Here is a 25,637-nt window from a genome sequence, read left to right on the forward strand (position 1 = left end):
GAGCAGTAATTAGCACTTGTCAGTTCAGACCAGCCCTGCTCACCCAGACACGGGACTGAGGTCTTCAGCCTGCAGACGCAGTACTGTCTGCCTCTGAGCCAATCAGAGTAGGCCCCATGTTGTTCTGGAAGTCAGACTCCTCTGTAAGAGCCCCTGGAATTTGTCTGTTCTGTTTCCCCAAGGCAGATATCCGGATATTTGTGTGGGTCAACATGCCCTCAAAGAGGAAGTCTCCCTCTCATTAATCACTGTAAGTAAAAATATACATAAATGAAAGCTAGCATAGCATGTAAAGAAGGAAATGCCTTTTATCTTTTATCTTTTCGGGAATTTGCCCCCAACACAAATCCTTATCTCATCACCTAGCACCATTTCTTGAAATGATGAGTTCATGTGGCTGTTTCTGCCCCCAGAGTATAAGCACTTAAAGGACAGGAGCCACAGACTTATCTCTGTTCCAATTGTGTAAGTTCAGGAGCTGGTGGGTAGGAGTTAGGGGGATGCCAGGCTGAGATAAGAGAAGACAAGAGAACTGTTAGAACCTCACACAGACCATTTGTACAAGATTTTGTAGGAGCTGTGGCTCCTCCTCTATTTGGACTCACACACAGCTTTGTGAATGCGATTCATTTTCCTCCCCACCACCACACTCACTGAACTTATCTAAACTTGCATATACCTTTAAGGGCTTAATCAATTTCAGGCTTCCCACCCACTCTGAAGTCCAGGAAAGAATTCCAAGCCCCCAGACAGAAGAGGTACCTGTAGCTCCTCTTACCTCTCCCTGGCAAGTGAACCACCTGACTTTCTCAGAGGCACACAGGAAGATAGCAGTTCATCCACTTTGTGTTATGGCTGCATAAAGTTAACACCAAGACACATTCTGTGGAGTAAGAGTATTCAAGTGTGACATGCGACTTCCATCACTCAGCTCTCAGCCTGCATCTATTTTTGCCTCAGCAATATTTGGAAGAGCAATGGCCTGCGAATATATATAAGTGCATATTCATGGAGTTTCATAGACTATCAGTTGCATGTGTCCATTTTCACAGAATATAGAATGTGTTATTATGAAAACCTTTAGATGTATTTTCCTCCCAACAATATACATTTTAAGAAATAAAAAAATGGGCAAAATGAATATTAACTCATATACCAACTGATGGCAATAAATATACTCTTCACAGTATACAGGTATTCAATCACATTCCAAGCATTCATATGACAATACATCAAGTCTAATCTCTTAATAACTCAGATCTTAGTTGAGTTTTCATTGTTAGAGGAGAAAAGAAAATGCTGCTTTGGACTCAGGATTTGACGTTTGGTTGTGGCTTACACATCTTTTGACAACATTTTTCAGGTTGAAGTAAAATTGTTTAGAGAATAAATCATAGATCATTTTTACCAGGCTCATCACCTAAGAAATTCTTCAATATTACTCCCCCATTCTCCATTCACGAAATCTTCTCCAAGGTTCCTTTTTCCCTGTCTGATTCTTACTGTGATGATACAAATACTGGCAATTTTGCCCTGGAAAAGTCGAGTTGTCTTTCAGGAAGGCCATAAATTCAACTGCCTCCAGGAAGCCATCCACAAATGTGCAATCCATACACCACTCTCTCTTTAAAAATCTTATAGCACCTAAAGTTCATAACGGTCCTTTAAATACTTAATTGTATAAAACTTGGTTTCAAGTATGGGTAACGTCAGCGCCACCCATTTATGTACTTCCTGAAGCCTGAACTCCTGGCTGTGGAATGTCCAAATGTGTGACCCTGAGCAAGTCCCATCAACTCGGAACCTCAGTCTCTTCCCTGTGGAAGTCCCATTTCAGGGATATTTTAATGATTGAAAAAATTTCTCACCATTGAGAAATTTGTCAGGAACGGACAGTAAAATCCACAATGCTATCAATTTATTTCATGAACAATAATTGTGAAATTCTTATCTGGAAGAGAATGCTTTAAGTACTTACCAAAGTTGAATCAGCCATCTTAACTAAAACTACTGTTGTAGTGTGTAGTAACTGTCCTGGTAAGCACAGGCTAGAGATATCAGACATTCTGGAAAGCTTCTACCCCAAATTCAAAAGATATTGAACAAACCACTTACAGCTGGGCGTGGTGGCTCTTGCCTGTAATCCCAGCAATTTGGGAGGCTGAGGTGGGTGGATCACTTGAGGCCAGGAGTTTGAGACCAGCCTGGTTAACACGGTGAAACCCCGTTTCTACTAAAAACACAAAAATTGACTAGGCATGGTGGTGCGCACCTGTAGTCCCAGCTACTTGGGAGGCTGAGGCATGAGAATCGTTTGAACTAGGGAGGCAGAGGTTGCAGTGAGCTGAGATCATGCCACTGCACTCCAGGCTGGGCAACAGAGTGAGACTCTGTCTGAAAACAAAAACAAAAACAAAAAAAATCAAAAACAACAACAAAAATAAAAACATTGCTTATTAGACAGTTTATGATAAAATAAAATAATTTTTGTCTTAAAATGTGGTCTCCAATATAAAGAGATGAGCCCAAATATTTCTGTATACTGATATCTGTTGTCAGATTACATATAAGATTAAATACTAGAAAACATCACACATTTCTAAGAAATAGGGTCTATACAATGTAATATTATTCACCCATTAGAAGAACATCTTAGAAAATATTTAATAACATGGTAAATATTAAAAATATATAACGTGTATGGTAGAATTTTGTGTTTATTTTAATGTATTAAAATCTGAAGAAAAAAGTAAGTAATTTTTTAAAAATACAGTGATTAGCACCTGGTAATGGGAACTTATTCCTCATTTGCATCTTTTTGTATTTTAAAAATGTCCACAATGTACATATATTACTTTTATAATCAGAAAGGAAGTAGTAAAGATGTTCTCAAATAAATGTGATATTCTCTGTTGAAAATATAGTTTTTAAATAAAACTTCTGGTTCTAAAGCATAATTTTTGTTAATGGCAAGAAAAATGGTGAGAACATAAGGCTTTCTCTGATAGATTTTTAAAAAACAGAATGTAATTCCCCTAATAGTCAGATTTTGTTTTAGAAATATATTCTCCAACAACAGAAACCAGGGATCTTCAGGGTAATTACTGAATTCCAGGTCTAAGGCAAGGAAAGTACAGAATGAGCCTGGAGCATCTTAAGATGCCAGAGACTAAGGACATGCACAAACAATGACGCAAATGTAGCAAAAGACACAGGTGGCAGCTCGAAGGGCTCCCAACATCCAAATTTGGGGAAATTTGAGCATGAAAGTAATTACAGAAATGAATTATAATCCATAGAATGAAACAGATGTCCATGAGTCTATACTGATATAAAGAAAGATGATAACAGATAGACAGATACATACATACATACGTACATACAGATACTTACGTGGATACAAAGATATATAGGTAGATGGACAAATATAAATAGATGGACAAATAGAGATAAATTGATTGATTGATTGGTTGGGTAAATAGAGATGGATGGATGAGGGAGGGAAAAGTTCCTGCTTACTGTAGAATTCCAATTAATAAAGGTGGTTTTAATTATTGTACTGTGGGTACATAAAATGTTACTATGTGATGAGGTTTGTTCTAGTTTGGCAACTTTTTTTGTAAATTTAAAATTATTTCAGGATCAAAAGTTTAAAGTTAAGATAATCTAAAGAAAACGGTAAAATTAGTTTATATTACGAAATTGGCATGTTTATAGAAAATTGAAAAGGAGAAAAAATAATCACAACCCATAGATCTATGATACAGAGATTCATTTCTACTGTCAGTGCTTTTTCCTGGCTACTTTTAAACTAATATTTAACAAGCAAGAATCTATAAAGTTCTAAAGAGAAACTTGTGATGGGTCCTGGGTTTATTCAGGTCTACGACCCCGAGCTCTTAAATAGGATGCTAGACAGCCATACTTCTGGTGCTCTGAGTCATAGAATTAAAGCCACATGTGAAAACACGGTAGGAATCAGGCCAGAATCAGGAATGCCAAAGAGGGCCTCTTCTGAACCACTCAGAGGAGGTTTCCTGCCTGGAAACCACCATCAGCCCATCCCATCTGGAGAGCATTAGCAGGAATTTCCACTGGTAGCATCAAAACTCCCTACAGGCATAAAGGAGTCTTCTGACAGCCTGGAGATGGTCATAAGATTTCCAGTGGCAGAGAATGAGTGAAAATTATGTTTAAATTATCTAAAATTGCTTCTCTTAATATGGAAACTTGATCAAACACCACCACATCAAAAATAATTACCAGGTGACTACCCGGTCAGTGTTATTACATAACTCATAAGCAAACAAACGAGAGGCATTGAAATAGACTTTGCCTCCATTCACATCCACTAGAACCGTATTTGCTAATAGCATATTGTGTGCCCCCATCCCATGTTGCCGAAATGGCAGCTTACAGCTGGACAATGGGGAAAAGCAAGCTTATAGTTCTGTGGGAGCCAGTGCAGCGATCCTGTTCTCTCCAGCAGGAACTAGGTTGTTGCTATAGCAACAACCAAATGATAGACAGATTTTTGAATGTGCTGTGGTCTACTGTGATAAGAGCTCCCAGGATATCCAGTCAGTATTTTCAAAGTGTGCTAAAACATGCACACTGTGTAATTATACTAAATGCTATGTTTCAAGATCAATTTTCAATGCCTTTCTTTTAAAAATTGAAATGATAGAGAATCTGAACTATTTTTAGCTCTAAATAACCATTTGTGCTAATATCAGTTTTATTCACTACCATGTCAAGTCAAAACTTCCATTCTTTGTGCAGCACTTATATGCTTTAAGGAAGCTTGAGTCAAATTAATGAAAAAATATAATGTCTCCAAGATAATAGTAACTTCTTGCTAAGGTGAATTTCATGGCAGGTGTTGTATAGGTTCTAAGAAACCAACATAGTGAAAATACGGTAAAATGCTTTCGCCCTTCTCTTGTTCTATATATTTGGCTTGTTGTCTTAAGAAAATAGTGCAACTACAAAGCAATTTCATTGTGGTTGAACTAGAAATGAATAATGCCCATAGTACAGTAGCATTTCTACGCAATCAAGATTCAGTTCTCCAAGTTTTATGCAAAATGTCCCTGACTTCAATACATCTAAAATGCTTTTAACACCCTACATTAGAAAAGAATGCAGTGAGATTCTTAGAACTGCTAAAATTTGGAGCAAGTAGCTTCCTCAGATCACTGCGTAGCAAAGACCCTCATCATTTATGCCATAGCTAATGTCGAAAGGAAAAATCTTAAAATCCAGGCAAACCTTTTCGTGCATTTTTAGTCATAATCTAAGTTTCTTGGATGGAATGCAGATTGGCTTTAGGAAGAACCACAGGTTAAAAATCATTATCTTGAGGCGAAGATTTTCAGAGCGATGACTGATTTTTTTTTTCTTTCTTTTTATGGAGCTGGGGACTCACTCTGTTGTCCTGGTTGGAGTGCAATGGCATACAATCATAGCTCAAGCAACCTTGAACATCTGGGCTCAAGTGATCCTCCTGGCTCAGCCTCCTGAGTTGCTGGGATTCAGACTGATTTTCTTAAATAAACGTTTTATTGCAGTATGTTATACTCAGATAGAAAGAAGTATCCATGTCATAAGTATAATCAGCTTAACTAATTTTTGCCAAAATAACATACTGTGTAACCAGCACCTAGCTTAAGAAACAGAACATTATAAGATCCAAAGGAGGCCCTTGCTTTGGATATGCGGGATGAGTAATGATCCCCCAACGATGACTATATCCTGACTCCATGGGTTAGTTCTGTCTATGTCTAAACCTTATATAAATGGAATCATACAGTATGTGCTGTGTTTGGCTCATTTAACTCAACATGATGTTTGTGAGATTCATCTAACCTGTCACTTGTAGCAATTATTTGTTCATTCTCATTGCTGTATAGTATTTGATCCATGGATTCACTGGAACAATGATCTGGGTCAACTCTAGGAAATGGTTACAATTTTCAGAATAACTTTTTCTTGATGCTAGATAGCAAAAGAAGTAACAGAAAGTTTGGAGGTGCGAATGTGCTTTTCTCTGAAATTTGAGTGATCATTATTCCATTTTACTGTTTGGTGGGAGTTAGAGTAAACTTCAGACATTATAGACTTTTGGAACTGAAAAGTGAAGAGAAATATCAGTGTTTTTTATAGTCATCCTAATTTTTTGTGTATGATATGTTCAAATCCCACGTATGTTTCCACTTCTTAAATGCATCCTGGTATTTAGTAGAAATGTTTCAGCAAGATACGAATTCATTTCTTCTTCTTTTTTCAGTCTAAAAGGCCTAAAATGATTATTGGCAAGGAAAAAATAACACACTGTCAGCATGGATATTTTTACATGACCAGCCAGAAGAGGCAAAATTTCCATACCTCTGGACCTGTTCTCTATCTTCAGAGATGTCCCCATTTTTATTATGATTGTTGGAATTGTCAAGGGACAATTTGCAACACTCCAAAATAAATATATTATTTTCAGAGCCTGCAACATCTTACCCGAAGCACAACTCTAAATTTAGATTGCTTTCTTAGAGGTGGCTTCTACAAATTTCTACCATATCATCTAAAAGGAGATAACATGGTCAATGATTCATTCAAATGCCTAATATTCTGAAGCTCATTTCCATAAAGAAAAATGTGGCCTCTGTGTCGAAAGGTAAATATAGACCAAGGCTTAAAAGTCAAAAATTAATTCTATTTTTTACACTCTGCTGCATTAACTAATGAATCAAATACAGACTCACTTTTCTTCTGAATATAGGAGCTTTAGAAACCAAAAGAAAAGAAACTAGGTAAATATTTTATCTTACATATACTCCAAAAGATTTAAAAATAAAATTCGATTTGCCTCTGGTGTCAAGACTAGCTATGAGACTTTTGGATCTTGGATTTCTTATAAAGTGAAAGGACTTAAATATACAGTCTAAGTTTCCCTCCAAAACTGACATGCTTTCTTTCTATTTCAGGAATAATAAATCAGGTTGTGGGAGCCAGGAAGGAGGTCAAAGCAGAGGCCAGGAACTTAGATGATTACGGTTAGAGGGTGCTGAAGGCCTGGCAAGGCGGCAACAGGTTAAGAATAAAGAATTAGACATCTAGGGATTTGGGAGAGGATTTGGGGTCTAGGAGCATCAACAGATATACAGAAATGAGCCTAATCCTAGTGTCCTTTGAATTTCCTGCTGAGTAATGGTGTGTGCAGGACACAATAGCAACAAAAAACTGAGTCAGTCCCATAAGGAGGCAGAGTTCAGGGAACAGACATGACAGCAAGGTGTGGCTCCTCTGCCCTGTTGGAGAGGGGAGCAATCCGAGGCAGGATATGGGATTTGAGTTTTTTTAAATAAAATTTGTAAATATTAGGAAAGTTGCAGAAAATTACAAAGATAGTACAGAGATTTCCTACCGAGTGTCGCCATTACTAAAATTATTAGTTATTATGGAACATTTGTCACAATTAATGACCCAATATTGGTACATTATTATTAACTGAAGTGTATGCTTCATTCAGATTTCCTTAGTTTTTCCTCATGTCCTTTTTTCTGTTCCAGGATCCTACCTAGGATACCGCATGACAGTTAATCATCACATCTCCCCAGGTTCCTTTTGGCTATGACAGTTTCTCAGACTTTTCTCATTTTTGATGACCTTGACAGCTTTGATGGGTATTTATAGAATGTCAGTGGGGATTGGCTAATGTTTTCTTAATGAATCCGAGTTGCATTTTGGGATCTGGGGAGTAGGACTATAGAGGTAAAGTGTCATTCTCACCACATCATATCAAGGATGCATACGGTGAGCATGGTTTACCGCTGCTGAAGTTAGCCTTGCTCTTAACCAAAGTCGTGTTTGTCAGGTTTCTCCATTACCAGCTTACACTTTTTCCCCCTTTTCTTGCAGTAATATTGAGAAGGAAGCCACCATGTGCAGCCCACAGAAAAGGGTGAGGAGTTATCCTCCACCTCTTTGAGAACAAAATATCTGCATACATTATTAGGAATACTGAAATCATCAGGGACTCATGGGTACTTATTTTACACTTTGAATTAAAATCCAGTAATACTTTATTTTCTTGTTTGAATTGTTCCAGCTTTGACCATTGGCAGTTTTTTCAGTTAACACCCTCCCGTGTCCCTGTGACATACCACTATCATCGTGGAGTTGTTTCATCTGACAACTTTGGAAATTTCTGGGACCTGGAATTTGTATTTTGATAAGAGTGGCTGACCTAGGGTAGTTTGGTCTTATGCACACTGTTTTGTTCCTGAGCTTGTTGTCCTGTTTACCTTTGAAACTTTCCAGATCATCTTTACACTTAGACATTTTCAGATTTTACTTAAATATCAGGGAACAAAATATAGGATTTCTCTCTAAGTGCCTTAGCCCTAGGGTTCTGTTTTCACTACCTGTTATGTGTCACTATTGTCTTAAAGAGATACCACTTTTTGTCTTTGAGAAAGATTCTTCTTAGCATTTTTGATAAACATTACCCCTACATTTTCTTTGTTTTCTCTTTCTGGAACTCTTACTAGTAGGATAACCTTCTGGATTGATGCTCCTGAATTTCAAATCTTTTCTCTTGTTATCTCCTTATCTTTTGGTTCTACAGTTAAAAAGACATCTATATCCTTATCTTCCTCCCTTTCTAATATGTCATGCACCACTTAATGACTGGGATAAGTTCTGAAAAATAAGTCCTTCGGTGATTTCATCATGTGAACATTATAGAGTGCACTCACACAGATCTATATGGTACTGCCTACTACACACCCGGGCTATATCATGTGGCCTATTGCTCCCAGGCTACAAACCTGTACGGCATGTTACTGCACTGAATATTGTAGGCAATTATAACACAATGCTAAGTATTTGTGTATCTAAACACAGAAAAGGTTTGGTAAAAATACAGTATGCAAGATTAAAAATGGCATATCAACATAGAGATCTTACTATGAACGGAGCTTGCAGGACTGGAAGTTGTTCTGCAAATAAAAACCACAATGAGATACCATCTCACGCCAGTCAACAAGTTAGTAGTGAGTGAATGTGAAAGTCTAGGACATTGCTGTGCACTGCTGTAGACTTTATACATAGACTACATTAAATTTATAAAAATAGTTTTCTTCAACAATAAACTCTAACTTTTTACTTTATACCCTTTAACTTTTTGATTCTTTTGTAATAATGCTTAGCTTAAAACACAAACACATTGATTGTCCAGTTTCACAAAAATATTTTCTTTCTTTATCTTTATTCTATAAGCTTTCTTCTATTTTTAAATTTTCTTATTTTATTTTCTACTTTATAAACATTTTTGTAAAAAACTAAGACACCAACACATATTAGCCTAGGCCTATCAGTATCGTCCACATGACTGTCTTCCACCTCCACATCTTGCCCCATGAGAAGGTCTTCAGGGACCATAATGCACATGGAACTGTCATCTACTTTGATAACAATACCTTCTTCTGGAATCCTCCTAAAGGACCTGTCTGTTCCTCAAGTAACTTTTCCTTTGTAAGTAGAAGGACTACACTCTAAAATAATCATAAAAAGGATAGTGCAGTACCTCAGAAGTGATGTTGTGATCTTTTCAGGGTATCATAGCAAGAGATACTAGATCTTTATTTCTCCAAAAGGTAATTTTAATCCTGTTGGGAATATGATGTCTAAAAGTTTTCTCTGCCATACAGTGATTATTTTTTCCTTTTTTAATTAGTTAGTATCTTGAGGGGAGAAATTTTGATGAAAACAAGATACTTACATAGACTCACATTTTACTCACTGATTTTGACCTGAATCAATTATTTCTATAATGGCTGCCTTGTGATGATTTCCTAATTCTATCTTTCCTTCTATGTTTCTTTATTTTCTTCTTTTATTCTACATTAAGGAGGGCATCTTATTAATTATTTATATCAGTGATTGATGGATTCTCATTTTATTTCATGGATAATAATTCTTCTCTATAATTACTTATTTTGATGCTTAAATTGTTCTAGAATTGATCAGTAATGACTTCAAACTATGCTACAAGACTACAGTAACTAAAACAGCCTGGTACTGGTACCAAAACAGACATATAGATTAATAGAACAGAACAGATACCTCAGAAATAACACCACACATCTACAACCATCTGATCTTCAGCAAAACTGACAAAAACAAGCAATGGGTAAAGGATGTCTTATTCAGTAAATGGTTCTGGGAAAACTGGCTAGTCATATGCAAAAAATTGAAACTGCATCCCTTCCTTACACCTTACACAAAAATTAACTCAAGATGGATTACGGACTTAAATGTAAAACCCAAAACCATAAAAACCCTAGAAGAAAACCTAGGCAATGCTATTCAAGACATAGGCATGGGCAAAGACTTCATGACAAAAACACCAAAAGCATTTGCATCAAAAGCCAAAATACGACAGATGGTATCTAATTAAACTAAAGAGCTTCTGCATAGCAAAAGAAAGCATCTTCAGAGTAAACAGAATACCTACAGAATGAGAGACAATTTTTGAAATCTACCCATCTGACAAAGGCCTAATATCCAGAATTGACAAGGAACTTAAACATATTTACATGAAAAAAAAATCAAAAAGTGGGCAAAGGGCCGGGCGCGGTGGCTCAAGCCTGTAATCCCAGCACTTTGGGAGGCCGAGACGGGCGGATCACGAGGTCAGGAGATCAAGACCACCCTGGCTAACACGGTGAAACCCCGTCTCTACTAAAAAAATACAGAAAACTAGCCGGGCGAGGTGGCGGGCGCCTGTAGTCCCAGCTACTCGGGAGGCTGAGCAGGAGAATGGCGTAAACCCGGGAGGCGGAGCTTGCAGTGAGCTGAGATCCGGCCACTGCACTCCAGCCTGGGCGACAGAGCGAAACTCCGTCTCAACAAAAAAAAAAAAAAAAAAAAAAAAAGTGGGCAAAGGATATGAACAGACACTTCTCGAAAGAAGACATTTATGCAGCCAGCAAACATATGAAAAAAAGCTCAACATCACTGATCATCAGAGAAATGCAAATAAAAACCACAATGAGATACCATCTCACGCCAGTCAGACTGGCGATTATTAAAAAGTAAAGAAACAACAGATGCTTGCAAGGTTTCAGAGAAAAAGGAACACTTTTACACTGTTGGTGGGAATGTAAATTAGTTCAACCATTGTGAAAAACAGTATGGCAATTTCTCAAGGATCTAGAACTAGAAATTCCATTAGACCCAGCAATCCCATTACTGGGTATATACCCAAGGAAATATAAATCATTCTACTATAAAGGCACATGCATATCTGTGTTTATTGCAGCACTATTTACAATAGCAGAGACGTGGAACCAACCCAAATGCCTGTGATTGATAGACTGGATAAAGAAAACGTGGTACATATACACCATGGAATACTATGCAGCCACAAACAGGAATGAGATCATGTCCTTTGCAGGGACATAGATGGAGTTGGGAGCCATCATCCTCAGCAAACTAACACAGGAACAGAAAACCAAACACTGCATTTCCTCCCTCATAAATGAGAGTTGAACATTAAGAACACATGGACACAGGGGAACAATACACACCAGTGCCTGTTGGGGGCTAGGGGCTGAGGGGAGGGAACTTAAAGGATGAGTCAATAGGTGCAGCAAACCACCAACGCACACATATACCTATGTAACAAACCTGCACGTTCTGCACATTGACCAGTGGTAATATCTTTGCAAGTTGGTTCCTGGGGCCTTGTGGCATGTCTCAACATTCTTTGATCACTTTTTTACTTACTGGTACAAAAGGATATTCTATTACTCACCTTGTATTTTACTTGCCACAACCATTGGATCTGCCTTTTCTCTAAAGGAGCCGTTTCTCCAAGACATTTTATTAGAGGGTGGGATTTAGAACCCAAGATCTGGGTGCTCATTGGTACCAAGGCATATTCTTCTCAGGCCCCTTCAGGAGGGAAAGCTAGGAAACATATGAATGACATATGCATGTGTGTAGTTATGAATTTATACAGAAACCTCCAATTCCACTTCATACCACAGTGTTCATCTTAATGTCCGCTCTCTACATACTTGTTAACTCAGTTCTCCAACAGGGAGAAACCTGAGACTTATTAGCCTCAATATATTTATTTATTTGCTTAATATATTTATTTATTATATATTTATTTATAATTTATTTATTATAAATAAATTATAAATAATTTACAATATATTTATTTATTTGCTTAATCCTGAAATGCTCAGAAGTTGTTTCAGAACTACTAACCGATATGACCGTGAAAAACAAAGTGGGTAAAATTCAATATGCATATCTATTTTTATCTTCGGTCTGAAGTATATAGTCAAAATACTATGTTCAAATACTTGGGAAAAAGAAGAACCAAAATATTGAGTTGGATAATCACACTTGGAGCAGATCAGCTAAAAGAGACTGCTGGAATTCAACGGAGACATGATAGGAAATACTTAAGGCAAGGAAGGAGGAGGAAGTGAGGCAGTCTGCTTGGCTGGGACAGACTGAGAGCCTGGAAAGGATTTCCAACATGAGAAAGGTTAAATGAGTGACTATCAGTGATCCACATTCTCACCATGGACTCCGATGATTCCAGCCATAAGAGTCCCAGGTGAGGCCCGAGATTTACACACGGGACTGCCTGGAGACTGCACAATGGCGTTGCTGCTGAGACAGAGCTCCCTCTGGGTCCTACACACCCTGAGGCCTGGGCAGCTACAGCAAGGCGCCATTTTGAAAGCCGAGCCCCTGCCAGACTACATCCTGCTCTAGGGCCTATAAGCTCCTGCATCTCCACATCCCTGGTACTCCAGTGACAGCTCCCAAGTGCAGCTGGGTGTCGCTGCTGGTTGCGACCACAAGGTCTAAAGCAAAAGTCACTGACAATGACCCCAGAGCCCTCTTTGGCAGGGCCACATCACATTTATAAGTGCCCCGAGGAAAGGCTACTATGCTTGTAGCTACTAACTGGGGTCAAAGTATGTGTCCTGCTAGCTGCCTGTTTACAGCTGCTGCCACTGAAAGCAGCTCCACTCTCCTCTCTAGCAAGGCCACAGTGCAGATGCTGTTGCTCTCATTTAAGCATTTGACAGGGACCTGGGGATCACCCTGCCTCTGCCTACCACAGCCAGTCCCACATGAATCAATGAGGGTTTTCAGGACAGGCCTGACCAGAACAGCTCGACTCACCCTTCCTCTACAGCACCCAAGCATATCATCTGAGATCCTGGGGATCACCCTGTACCATCCACCACCACTGGTGCTAAACACTCTTCCCAGGGTCATGAGGATGGGCCCACCCAACCTGTCACTAACACACCAGCTGGCATTAACCCACACGTGCCACTTGTGGGCCTTCATACTGGCCAGCACAGCCCATCATAACCAATGCCAAAACCAGGACAAACCACTTTGGAGCCATGGGATTGTTCCCTGCCCCACCCCACCCTCAGCCTTGGCCACATCATGTTCACTGCCCAGGGGCTTGAGGACCTGCCCACCTGCCCAGCCTACCACGACAACTTCTGGAACCTGAGAAAGCCCAATAATTGGCTCACTTGAACCTGCTAACACCAATTCCAGTATACACTACCCTTGGGCCAAAAGACAGGCAGGTTTGGGCTACGAATGGGGCCTGAGGTCTAGACCACCTTGATGTTCCAGTACCAGCAAAACTTCACCATAGCCTCTACCAAGAATTTCCTCAGTACCAACAAGACACCAAGGAAATCACAGACATCGTGGATGCTGTTTACAGCCAAAAAAATCATATGTAGATGACACTACTGCACATATCTGGAATCAAGCCAAAGTGCCCTACCCTATCAACACCATAGATACATATTTAGGAAAAAGTCCTCTCCTACAAAAACAAATTCAAAAAACTGGAAGAAGAGATTGTTATACCAGATATGCAGATATCAACATAAGGACACAAGAAACATGAAAAAGCAAGGAAATGGGACACCTCCAAAGGAATACAATAATTATCCAGCAATAGGTTTCAATGAGAAGTAGATTTATCAAATCTTGGAAAAAGAATTCAGAGTCGTGATATTATATAAGCTCAGTGAGATACAAGACAACTCAGAAAAGCAATACAAAGAAATCAGAAAAACAATTTAGTATATAAATGAAAAATTTACCAAAGAAATAGATAATGTAAAAAAAGAACCAAACAGAAATTTGGGAACTAAAGAACTAACTGAATGAAATATGAAATACATTCAAAAGCATCAACAATAGACTAGATCAAACAGAATAAATAATTTCAGAACCTAAATACAGGTCTTTTAAAATAACCCAGTCAGAAAAAAAATCAAGCCTACATGAAATATGGGACACAGTAAAGCAACTCAATATTCAAATTTTGGGTGTCTCAAAAGGCAAAAAGAAAACAAAATAAATAGAAAACCTGTTTCACAAAATAATAGCTGAAAACTTCACAAGTCTGACAAGATATGTAAACAGATATAGGCAGCTAAGAGATTCCAAAATAGATAAAAAGATATTCTCCATGGCACATTATAGTCAAATTCTCAAAAGTGAATGACAAAAAGAGAACTTTAAAAACAGCAAAAGAAAAATGTCTAGTCACTTGTCAGGGAACCTCTATCAGAATGACAGAATATTTCTCAGCACAAACCAGACCAGGAGAGAATGAGATGGGATATTCTAAGTGCTGAAAGAAAAAGAAAACTATTAGCCAAAGATACTATACTCAGTAAAGTTGTCTTTTATAAATATATTCCCTAGACAAAAAAAAAAAAAAGCTGAGGAAATTCATTACCACTAGATGGGACCTACAGTACATGATTAAGGGAGTCCTACATCTGGAAATGAATGGACTCTATCATCATGAAAACACACAAAAGTAAAAAAACAAACAAACAAACAAAATAAAACAAAAACCTGATAGAGCAAATGCACAAATGAGGAAAAGAAAGAACTCAAATGTTGCCACCACAGAAAACTGCCAAACTGCAATGATAAACAGTAAGAAAGAAACAAACGATACATAAAACAACAAGAAACCAATTAATAAAATGACAGAAATAAGCCCTCGTATGTCAACAATAACCTTGAATATAAATAAATTAAACTTTTCACCTAAAACATATAGATTGGCTGGTGGATAAAAAAGACATGACTCAACTATATGCTGTCCACAAGAAACTCATCTCACATGTAGAGACACATATAGACTGAAAGTGAAAAGAAGGAAAAATGTATTCTGCAACAATGGAAACCAAAAACAAGCAGAAGTAGCTATGGTTACATTGGATAAAACAGACTTAAATTGAAAACAATAAAAGGAAACAAAGAAAGCTGTTATCTTTATAGATAAAGGGATAAGTTTGGCAAGAGGATATGACAATTGTAAACATATATGTACTCAACACCAGAGCACCAGATATACAAAGCAAATGTTATATCTAAAGGGGGAGATACAGTCTAATACAATAATAGTTAAGGATTTTAACACCCCATTCTCAGTATTAGAGATATCATCTAGACAGAAAATTAACAAAAAACAATTGCATTAAAATTTCACTTTAAATCTAGTAGACCCAACAGACATTTGTAGAACATTTCATCCAACAGCTACAGAATACACATTCTTCTCATCAGCACATGGAACATTCTCCAGGATAGACTATATATTATGTCACAAAATTAATCTCAACAAATTTTTTTTAAATCTAAAATATATTAAGTATTTTCTTATATCACAATGGAATAAGCCTAAAAATCAATAACAAGAAGAAGTTTTTAAACTGTACAAATACATGAAAGTTAAACATTATGCTCCTGAATGACTGCTGAGTCAAGATAAAAACTAAGGAGGAAATCCAAAACTTTCTTCAAAAAAATGAAAATTAAAATACACCATATAAAAACCTGTGAGATAAATAGCAAGAGTAGTTCTAAGAGGATAGTTTCACATACAATAAAAAGCAGAAAGATCTAATAAATAACCTAAGAGTGCACCTAAAGGAGCTAGAAAAGCAAGAAAAATCAAACTTAAAATTTGTAGAAGGAAAGAAATAATAAAGATGGAAGGAGAACCAAACAAAATGAAGATTTAAAAAATACAAAGGATCAACAAAACAAAAGTTGGTTTTCTGAAAAGTAACCAAAATCAACAAACTGAAAGCCACACTAACCAAGAAAAAGAGAGAAAACTCAAATAAATAAAATCAGAAACAAAAAAGTGACAGTAGAATTGATATCACAGAAATACAAGGGCTCATCAGGGACTATTATGAACAACTACACACTAACAAACTGGAAAGCCTAGAGGAAATAGATAAATTCCTGGACACACACAACCTACCTATTGAATCAGGAAGAAACAGAAGACCTAAACAGACCAATAATAAGTAACAAAATTAAATCAGTAATTTAAAGAAAAAAGTCTCCCCCAAAAGAAAAGTCCAGCACTGTAAGCATTAATGCCAAATTCTACCAAACATAAACAGAAGAACTAAAACCAATTTTCTTTAAACTACTCCAAAAAACTGATGCAACTCTGAGAACTGCTTTTACTGTATCTCATTGGTTTTAGTGTATTTTGATTTTTATTTGTTTGAAGAATTTTTTGGTTTTCCTCCTTAATTTATACCTTGATTTCTCAATGTGAGAATTCATTCAATTCTCCCTTACTCATTCTGTGATGATCAATTACCCTGATACTAAAACCAGCCAAAGATTATATATAATAATCTTTTATATATAATGAATATTTTATATATATAATATATACATATATAATATATATAAAACTAAAACACCATGCCATTGGTATAAAAACAGGCACATAGACCAATGGAACCAAATAGAGAACCCAGAAATAAATCTACATATTTATAGCCCACTGAGTTTGGACAAAGGTGTCAAGAACATATGTTGGGGAAAGGATATCCTCTTCCATAAATGGTTCTGGGAAAATTGAAAAAGCCATATGCAGAAGAATGAAATTTGACTGCTATTTCTCACATTGTACACAAATCAACTTATAATGGATTAAAGACTTTAAATGCAAGACCTGAAACTTTAAAACCACTAGAAGAAAACTTAGGGGGAATACTTCAGGGCATTGGTCTAAGCAAATATTTTAGCTCTATAACCTTAAAAGTACAGTCAACACAAACAAAAATAGATAAATGAGACTGTAGTGAACTAAAAAGCTTCTTCGTAGCAAAGGAAAGAATCAACAGAGTGAAGAAATGACCTGCCAAATGGGAGAAAATTCATAAACTATTAATCCAACAAGGAACCAATATGGAGAATATACAAGGAACTTGATGTGGTTGGGCTGTGTCCCCACCCAAATGTCATCTTGAATTGTAGCTCTCATAATCCCCACATGTCATGGGAGGGACCTGGTGAGATGTAACTGAATCATGGGGGCAGGTTTTGCTCATGCTGTTCTCTTGATAGTGAATAAGTCTTAGGAGTCATATGGTTTTATAAAGAGCACTTCCCCTGCACAAGCTCTCTTGCTTGCTGCCATATAAGACATGATTTTGCTCCTCCTTCACCTTCCACCACTAATGTGAGGCCTCCCCAGCCATGTGAAACTGTGAGTCCATTAAATCTCTTTTGCTTTGTAAATTACCCAGTCATGGATATTTCTTCATAGCAGTAAGAAAACGGACTAATAAAGACCTCAAAAAGCTCAGCAGGAAAAAATAATAATAATCTGATTACGTGCAACTGGTTACAAAGTGGGTAAAGGACATGAACAGACATTTCTCAAAAGACATACAAATTGCCAATAGGTATCTAAAAAATGCTCAACATTACTAATCATCAGGGAAATGCAAATCAAAACCACAAGGAGATGTCCTCTTACCCCAGTTAGAATGGTTATTATTAAAATGACAAGAAATAGCCGGGCGCGGTGCTCAGCCTGTAATCCCAGCACTTTGGGAGGCCGAGACGGGCGGATCACGAGGTTAGGAGATCGAGACCATCCTGCTAATACGGTGAAACCCTGTCTCTACTTAAAATACAAAAAACAGCCGGGAGACGAGGCGGGCGCCTGTGTCCCAGCTACTCGGGAGGCTGAGGCAGGAGAATGGCGTAAACCCGGGAGGCGGAGCTTGCAGTGAGCTGAGATCCGGCCACTGTACTCCAGCCTGGGTGGCAGAGCAAGACTCCGTCTCAAAAAAAAAAAAAAAAAAAAAAAAAAAAAAAAATAAAATGACAAGAAATAACAAACGCTGGTGATGTAAAGAAAAGAGAATTCTTATTGGTGGAAATGTAATTAGTACAACCACTATGGAAAACAGTATGGAGGTTTTTCAAAAAAACTAAAAATAGAATTACCGTATGATTCAGTAATCTTGCTACTGGATATTTATCCAAAGGAAAGGAGATCAGTGTATAAAAGAGATACCTGTACTCACATATTTATTGAAGCACTATTCACAATAGCAAAGATATGGAATTAACCTAACTATCCATCAACAGATGAATGGATAATAAAAAGTAGTATATATACACAATGGAATACTATTCAGTCATTAAAAAGAATGAAATCATGTCATTTGCAGCAACACAGATGGAACTGGAGGTCATTATGTTAAATGAAATAAGCCAGCCACAAAAAGACAAATATCACATATTCTCACTCACATGTGGGAGCTAAAAATGTTGATCCCATGAAAATAGAGAGTAGAACGACACTTACCAGAGGCTGGGAAGGATGTGTGGGTGGCAGGGGGAGGGATAGAGAGAGGCTGGTAGAAACATACAATTAGATGGAAGGAAGAAGCTTTAGTGTTCAAGAGTGGAGTAGATTGACTATAGTTAACAAAAACATGTTGTTCAAAATAGCTACAAGAGAGGGCTTGAAGTGCTCCCAATACGTAGAAATAACAAATACTGGAGGTGACAGATATCTTAAATACCCTGACATGATCATGACATAGTCTATGCAGGTAACAAAGTATCTATCACATGTACTCTATAAATATGTAAAAATATTATGCATCGTTTAAAAAATAAAATATAAAAAGTTATTTGGGCTAGTTTTTTCTCCCTCTTTGTTGCTGTAATATTTTTTAACACTTTCTTTTTTATTTATTTATTTATTTTGGTGGGGGTGTTTCTAATTCCTGTTACTTAATTTATTTTCTTTAGTATGGATTTGGTGATGGTTTGCTGTTTTTATTTCTATTCTGAGTTCTGTTAGGTTGTGTTTAATATTGTCTTGCTTTCTTATATCTCTTCTCCAAGTTCCACTTCTTCATTGTATACTTTTTAAATGGCATTTCTTTAAAATTAATGAAAATTGTATTTTTTGTAATTTTGGTCTCCCGCATATCAATAATTTTCTGGGGAATTCTCTTCTTCTTCGGGTGTTCTTTGCTGGTCTTTTCTTCCCCTTCTGGTAGCATCTTTGTATAGATATTGTATATAAAAGGTTCTAGTCCCTTTTCTAAAATATCATTCATATGACTGGGTGTTTTTGAGCCAGCTATCTGCAAGAGATTTTTGTAGGAGGAGTGAAGCCAGTGTAAGATTCCAAATGTGTTGCTTTCCACAAAGCACACATTCATTCTCTGCTCCTGAGCCTCCTCATGCAACTGCTTCCTGCAAAATTTTATTTCTATGCAGTTCTACATTTGGGCCACCTCTTTTGATTTGCTTTACTATGTTACATCATTTTCATATGTCTCTTTTTTCCCAATTTTTCCCTCAAGGTGAGCAAACACTTTCTCAGATTTTACTTTTGTTAGAACTTTTCCAAGTCTGCTGCTACTGAGTTCTATTGTTGAGAGCCTTAGTTGTTATATGTACATTATATTTTCTTATGCCCTTGACCTCTGAATTTTACAGCTGCCTATTGCCAAGAGCTGGTAGCTATTTTCCTAAGGCACCAACTGAAATGGATTCAACGTATTTATCTAAAACAGTGCCAAATTTGTTTTTATAGATGTAACTGTTTTCAATATTCTTAGGCTGGTTACTCAAAGAGCAGAGCCTGAGGCATAAGCCTATGTGGTTTTGCTTTATTAAGCAGTGTGATCTCATGCACCATGAGTTTGAGAAAGAAAAGGAATGGGAAGAGACAATGCAAGAGTGCTTTCCTGGCTGGCTACCACTTCACATCAAGCAAGCCTGACTGTTCATATTTTGCTACTGTCTTTTGAGAGGCCCTTTCTGAAGCTTTTATTATAGTCGGTTCATAGAAGAAACAAAAATACCCACTGACTCCCATTGCTAAAAGGCTTGCTCCAAAAAGGGGTTAAGTTTCTCACCTTCCAAGTGGCACATGCATGGGCACTGCTATGGTATGTTTGTGTTCCGTCCAAAATTCATGTTGACACTTAACCCCCAATGAAACAATATTAAAAGGTGTGGCCTCTGGGAAGTGATTCAACCACAAGGGCCCCACCCACAATAATGGACTTCTGCTTTTATTAAGAAACTGGAGGGAACTATTTGGGCCCTTTGCCCTTTCACCTTTCACCATGTGAGGATTCAGCATTCAAGGCACCATCTTGGAAGCAGAGACAAGACCCTTACCGGACACGAAACCTGCCATTATCTTGATTTTGGACTTCCAGCCTCTAGACCTATAAGAAAAAAATTTCTGTTCTTCATAGATTACCCAGTCTCAGGTATTTTGTGATAGCAGCGCTGATGGACCAAGACAGCACCAAGCTGAGACTGCTATTCTTACTAAACTTCAGAGTCAACAGAGAAGCACCAATAACAGTTACACGTGGGCAAACAGAAGTCTCTATTATATGGTGGCTGCAGGATGTTAGTTGCTCAGATTTGGATGGACACAGGTTTTGCTTTACAGAGTCCCAGTTTAGGTCTGTGGTTGCACTGTAGTTATTAAAAGCATCTATGTTTTCTCTAAAACCTCTTTTGAATTATATGGCTCCCTAGGAACAATTAGTAGTGAATGAGCCAGGAACAAGTGTCCAAACACCTGAGTCTGAGAAGAGCAGAAGTGGCATCAAAGAGGTGCCTAAGGCCCAGTCTGCAACAGTTTTCTGGTTAGCGTCTACCTTCCAGTACACTCTCTAGTCAGTCACACACTCTGAGAGGATGAGAATGACTTTTCCTTTGTTGGAAATGTTAATATTGATGTTCTAGAGATCTCACTTTCTTGGCCATGTGCCTGTGACTATTTCTAGATATTCATATAAATAAAATGATAAAATGCATGAGAGAGGGATAGGGTGATGGCCTGCTCTCCCAAAGGAGGTGATGAAGTGTTTATGTAGATGAGTATTCAGTGTGACCTTAGACTATAGTCTCAACCTATAACTTCAATCAAAAATGGCTACAATTTCAACCTAAAAATGATCAACTTTTAAGATGATTTCAAGGCTGACATTCGTTGATGGAGTTTAATTAATGACCCATAATATACTCCTGAAAAGTATCTCTACTCAAAACGACTTCAAGAGAATGCATGTAATCTGAAAATTGTCACAAAGTTCTAAGTTCTGCCAAATCTAGAAAGATCATGACCAAGCAAATTATATCTTCCTAAATAATCTCTAAATATTTTCAAACAGCCCAGACATAGTATCTGGAGTACTGTTCTGCTTATTGTAATTTTGGCTTCAAAGATAAAAGTTAATTGGATATATTGAAAGCCCCAGCAAAACTCCAGAAGTAAAGGTCATCCATTTTAATTAGGAACTGTTCAGAGCATATCATGGTCGGCAATCATCCGAAATGCAGACCATGAGTCATTCTAATATGCAAATCACAAAACAAGGGGCAAAATTTTTCAAAATGTGTTCTCTCCCACAGACTGGAATTTGCATTTAAAAGCACAAAAACAAATGTCTGAAAGATTTGGTCACAACATCAGCAAAAAGAAGCAAATCAAGAGAAGCGTCAGCTATTAACTCCCAAAAAGCCCTTTTCATATACCACTTGCTAAGGCACACAGAAGGGAGTTGGGATGGGGGCCACAGAGCCCCTCCAATCAACCAACTGACAGACCAAACAATTGTATGTGAGTTAAGAATAAAATGATTGCAGATGAAATGCTGGAAAATCAAAGCTATGAGAAAAACCTGTACTTCCTTACTCTAATACAGAAACATGTTGTTTCCTCGATTTGATGACACCATCAAACAGAAGCTGCATTTTTCAATTTAACAGCAGGCTTTTGAAGAAAAAACATGTGCACTTTTTTGTTTCTTGTAGGCTGCTTTTTTTTTCATTAACTAACCAACAACAGCATACATTTCACATAGTAATTTATCATTCTTCCTTTTGCTAAAATTTTTTTACTTACAAACAATTATTCTAAAAGATTTTTAACATTGTGGTGACACACTGCCTTTCAAAATTCATGCTTGTTTGGTTTTTGATATATTTAGCAGCTTTAGGATTACGAGCATAACTTCGAAACACTTCAAAAATGTTAAGTTTCCTATGATTAAATGTATAGCTTAATTTTTGTCTTACTTGAATCGTATTTTGCTGATAGTCATCCAGTTCTTCTTGAAAGTCAGACAGACATTTTAATAGGTAGGTAGTCACTGTCTGAGATATAGAAATATGAATTAATTATAGCAACTGTTTCAAGCTTTCACTATGAGAGTTTTGGCAATTTCTACTTCCTTTGATTATATTGCCTGGATGTGAAAGGCATTTTTTGGTATACAAAATGACTGTATTTTTAAAACTATAGTTGTAAAGCTAAATTTCTTAAATATTTTAAGCAATGAATTACAGATCCAAAATTAAGTTAAATTGCAAATGCTACTGCTACTACTACCACCATCACCACCACCACCACCACCACTACTAATACTAATACTAATACTAATACTATTATAAATAACTCAATAGACATACCCGTATTTAGAGGATGCAAAATACTTTCACAACAAAACCAAATCCATGGTCATTAGTCAGTGCTAGTCAATAATCATTTACAGATAATTTTCTCTTCTGGCTGTAATGGAGTAGATCGCAGCAGAATGACATTATTCCCACTGTGAATACTTCCAAATTTATTTTAAATCCTTTTAAAGAAATTGGAGAGCATCTGAGGTATTCCAAAGATTTGAGTGTCCACATTTTGAAGGAGAAAGGAAGGATGGTGCACCTATTTATCTGCATATTGCTTTTCTTCTCAAAATATTTTTTGATTCATGGCCCATAGGAAGAGTCTGAGAAGCTGGTCAGTGAGTGAAAACTAAGTGGCAGAGAAGCCAGTAATAGCTGTAAGCAACAGCATAAGACTGAATAGACAAAAAACAGAAGTTAGGCCCACCAAGGTAGCCAAGGTAGGTTTTCATTGAATCAACATTCAACTTTGTTAATTTTTTTCATCATTCGTTTGTTTCCTTTTGCACTGATTTCTGCTCTTCTCAGCTTTGTCTTATAGACAGCAAAGATTTGGCTTTGCCTGTTAATTGGAGTGTTTATATAAGTTACAGAAAAAATAATGATTGAGAAGGTTGAGTCTAAATTAGCCATTTTGTTATTGCTTTTCTATTATTTCCATCTGTTTTGTGTTACTCTTGGCCTCTTCTCCTGCCTTCTTCCAACACTTTTTCTTTCTCATTCAAAGAAAAAGAATTTTACTCAATATGTAATCAAGGAGCCGTTTAAAAAAATTAATGCTCAATGTGCATAAGTAGAACAACCTTTGATGTCATCTTGCATCATGCATGTCAAAATGCAAACAGGGTCATTTTTTTTCCTGAAGAAAGGAGGTATGTCAACAGAAAGGGAACACCAAGTTGCCAGGGATTTCTATGTTTAGGCATTCTGCCCTGTTTGTGGATCTTCATTCATAGCCAAAGTAAAAACTACCCTTTGTGGTAGTCATCTGTGATATTTAGAAAAATTCAGAGGTCAGGTGTGGTAGCTCACACCTGTAATACCAGCACTTTCAGAGACCGAAGCTGGCAGATCACTTGCACTCTGGAGGTCGAGACCAACCTGGGCAACATGGCAAAACCCCATCTCTACAAAATAAAAAACTTAAAAATTTAAAATTAAATTAAGCTGAATTTTAATTAAGCTGAAGAAAAATTCAGCTGCTGCTTCTTCTCTTTCTAAGCACATGGTAGGATCTACTTTCCCTGCCCTTTGAAATTAGGCATGGATGTGTAACTTGCTTTCATGGTGAAACATGAGTTGAAATAGTAAGTATCACTTTTGGGCAGAAATTCTAAGAGCAAACAAACAAACTGCAACATTTTTTGCAGCACCTAGATCATAAAAGCCATATAAAGTCAGAGTCTCTGCAGCCTGAATACCTAAGTAACTGCAACAAACCTCCTGCTGGCCATGAGAGAAATAAAGTGTAATTAAAAAAACAAACAAAAGAAAATGTGTGGCAAATTGCTGATTTGGGGCTACTTATTACTGCAGCACAACTTAACTCATCCTTTCTGAGGATGATACCCTTTAAAATCTGTTGGCCAGTGTCTCCCTGTGAGCCACGGGTCAAGTGCAGGTGGCTAAGGGTCAAGTGCCAGCAGCTAAGGGCATGCGAGGAGCCACCAACAGTTCAGCATTGGCTCTGGCATCAGGGTCATTGTGTCCTGACAACCTCTCTGGTAGCCGTTTCTGAGACAGCAGGTGCAGGTGTGGCCGCTTTAGCCCTGAGCAGGCTCCACAGCTGCTTGCAGGTCTCTGCTAGTGCTCAACCCTTCTCTTCACAGACCCTAAGCCCACAGCCCACGTGCCTGGCAATGGCAGCCTTGCACCAGCCCATCAAGGGGATCCTGAAGAACAAGACATCCAGGATTTCCTCTATGGTGGCCTCATCAGAACAGCCCCGCGGAAGTGTCGACAAAGAACTGAGTAAAAAAAGCCAGAAATCGGATAAAATGAACATTCTGGCGACATATCATCCAGCAGACAAAGACTATCGTTTAATGAAAATAGATGAACTAAGCACTCCTTACCATGGTACAATGGGTGATGATGAAGATGCATGTAGTGATACAGAAACCACTGAAACCATGGTACCAGATACCTTAGCTAAGAAATTAGCTGCTGCTGAAGGCTTGGAACCAAAGTATTGGGTTCAGGGAACAAGCAAGCAGCGGAGAGGAGGACCTCTCAGCCAAAGAATGAGAAAAAAAGACAATTTGAAATGAAAAGGAAGCTTCACTACAATGAAGGACTCAATATCAAACTAGCTAGGTCTTTCAAAAGACCTACATGATGATGAGGTAGGGGAAGAAATGTTGTGGACTGCAGATAGAGAAAGCATGAATACGAAAGAATCAAATTAAGGATCTGCTGCAAGTGATCAACAGCAAAACAAATCGTGAAGTTCATAGATTTGTTCAACACTGCAATTGTTGGATATAAACCCTGTTACTATAATGCATTGCTTCTTATTCTCCACAATTCATGACTTAGGTACCAAAATGCATACCACTTATTATATATTGCCAAGAATTAAATGATAACCTTAGAGACTGATTAGACTGAAAATGCCTAAATGATATATATTCTTGTGCCTAGTACTTTACCACAAATACAGTGTAATATCAAAGTCCCTGCTTTAAGGGAATGCAATAATGTATACTGGGACAAATGTACTTTATTCTTCTAACACAGTAAGAATTACTTGGAATTCTTTTTCCTGAAAT

The 25,637-nt window shown here is 37.4% G+C and overlaps 1 pseudogene; it reads left to right on the plus strand.

The window, feature by feature from the left end:
• The first annotated feature begins 24,671 nt into the window (after positions 1 to 24,671).
• LOC117062964 lies at positions 24,672 to 25,322 on the plus strand (annotated as a pseudogene).
• Positions 25,323 to 25,637: the final 315 nt, after the last annotated feature.

Source organism: Trachypithecus francoisi, unplaced genomic scaffold (assembly GCF_009764315.1).
Source record: "Trachypithecus francoisi isolate TF-2019V2 unplaced genomic scaffold, Tfra_2.0 Lachesis_group17, whole genome shotgun sequence".
Lineage (NCBI taxonomy): Eukaryota > Metazoa > Chordata > Mammalia > Primates > Cercopithecidae > Trachypithecus > Trachypithecus francoisi.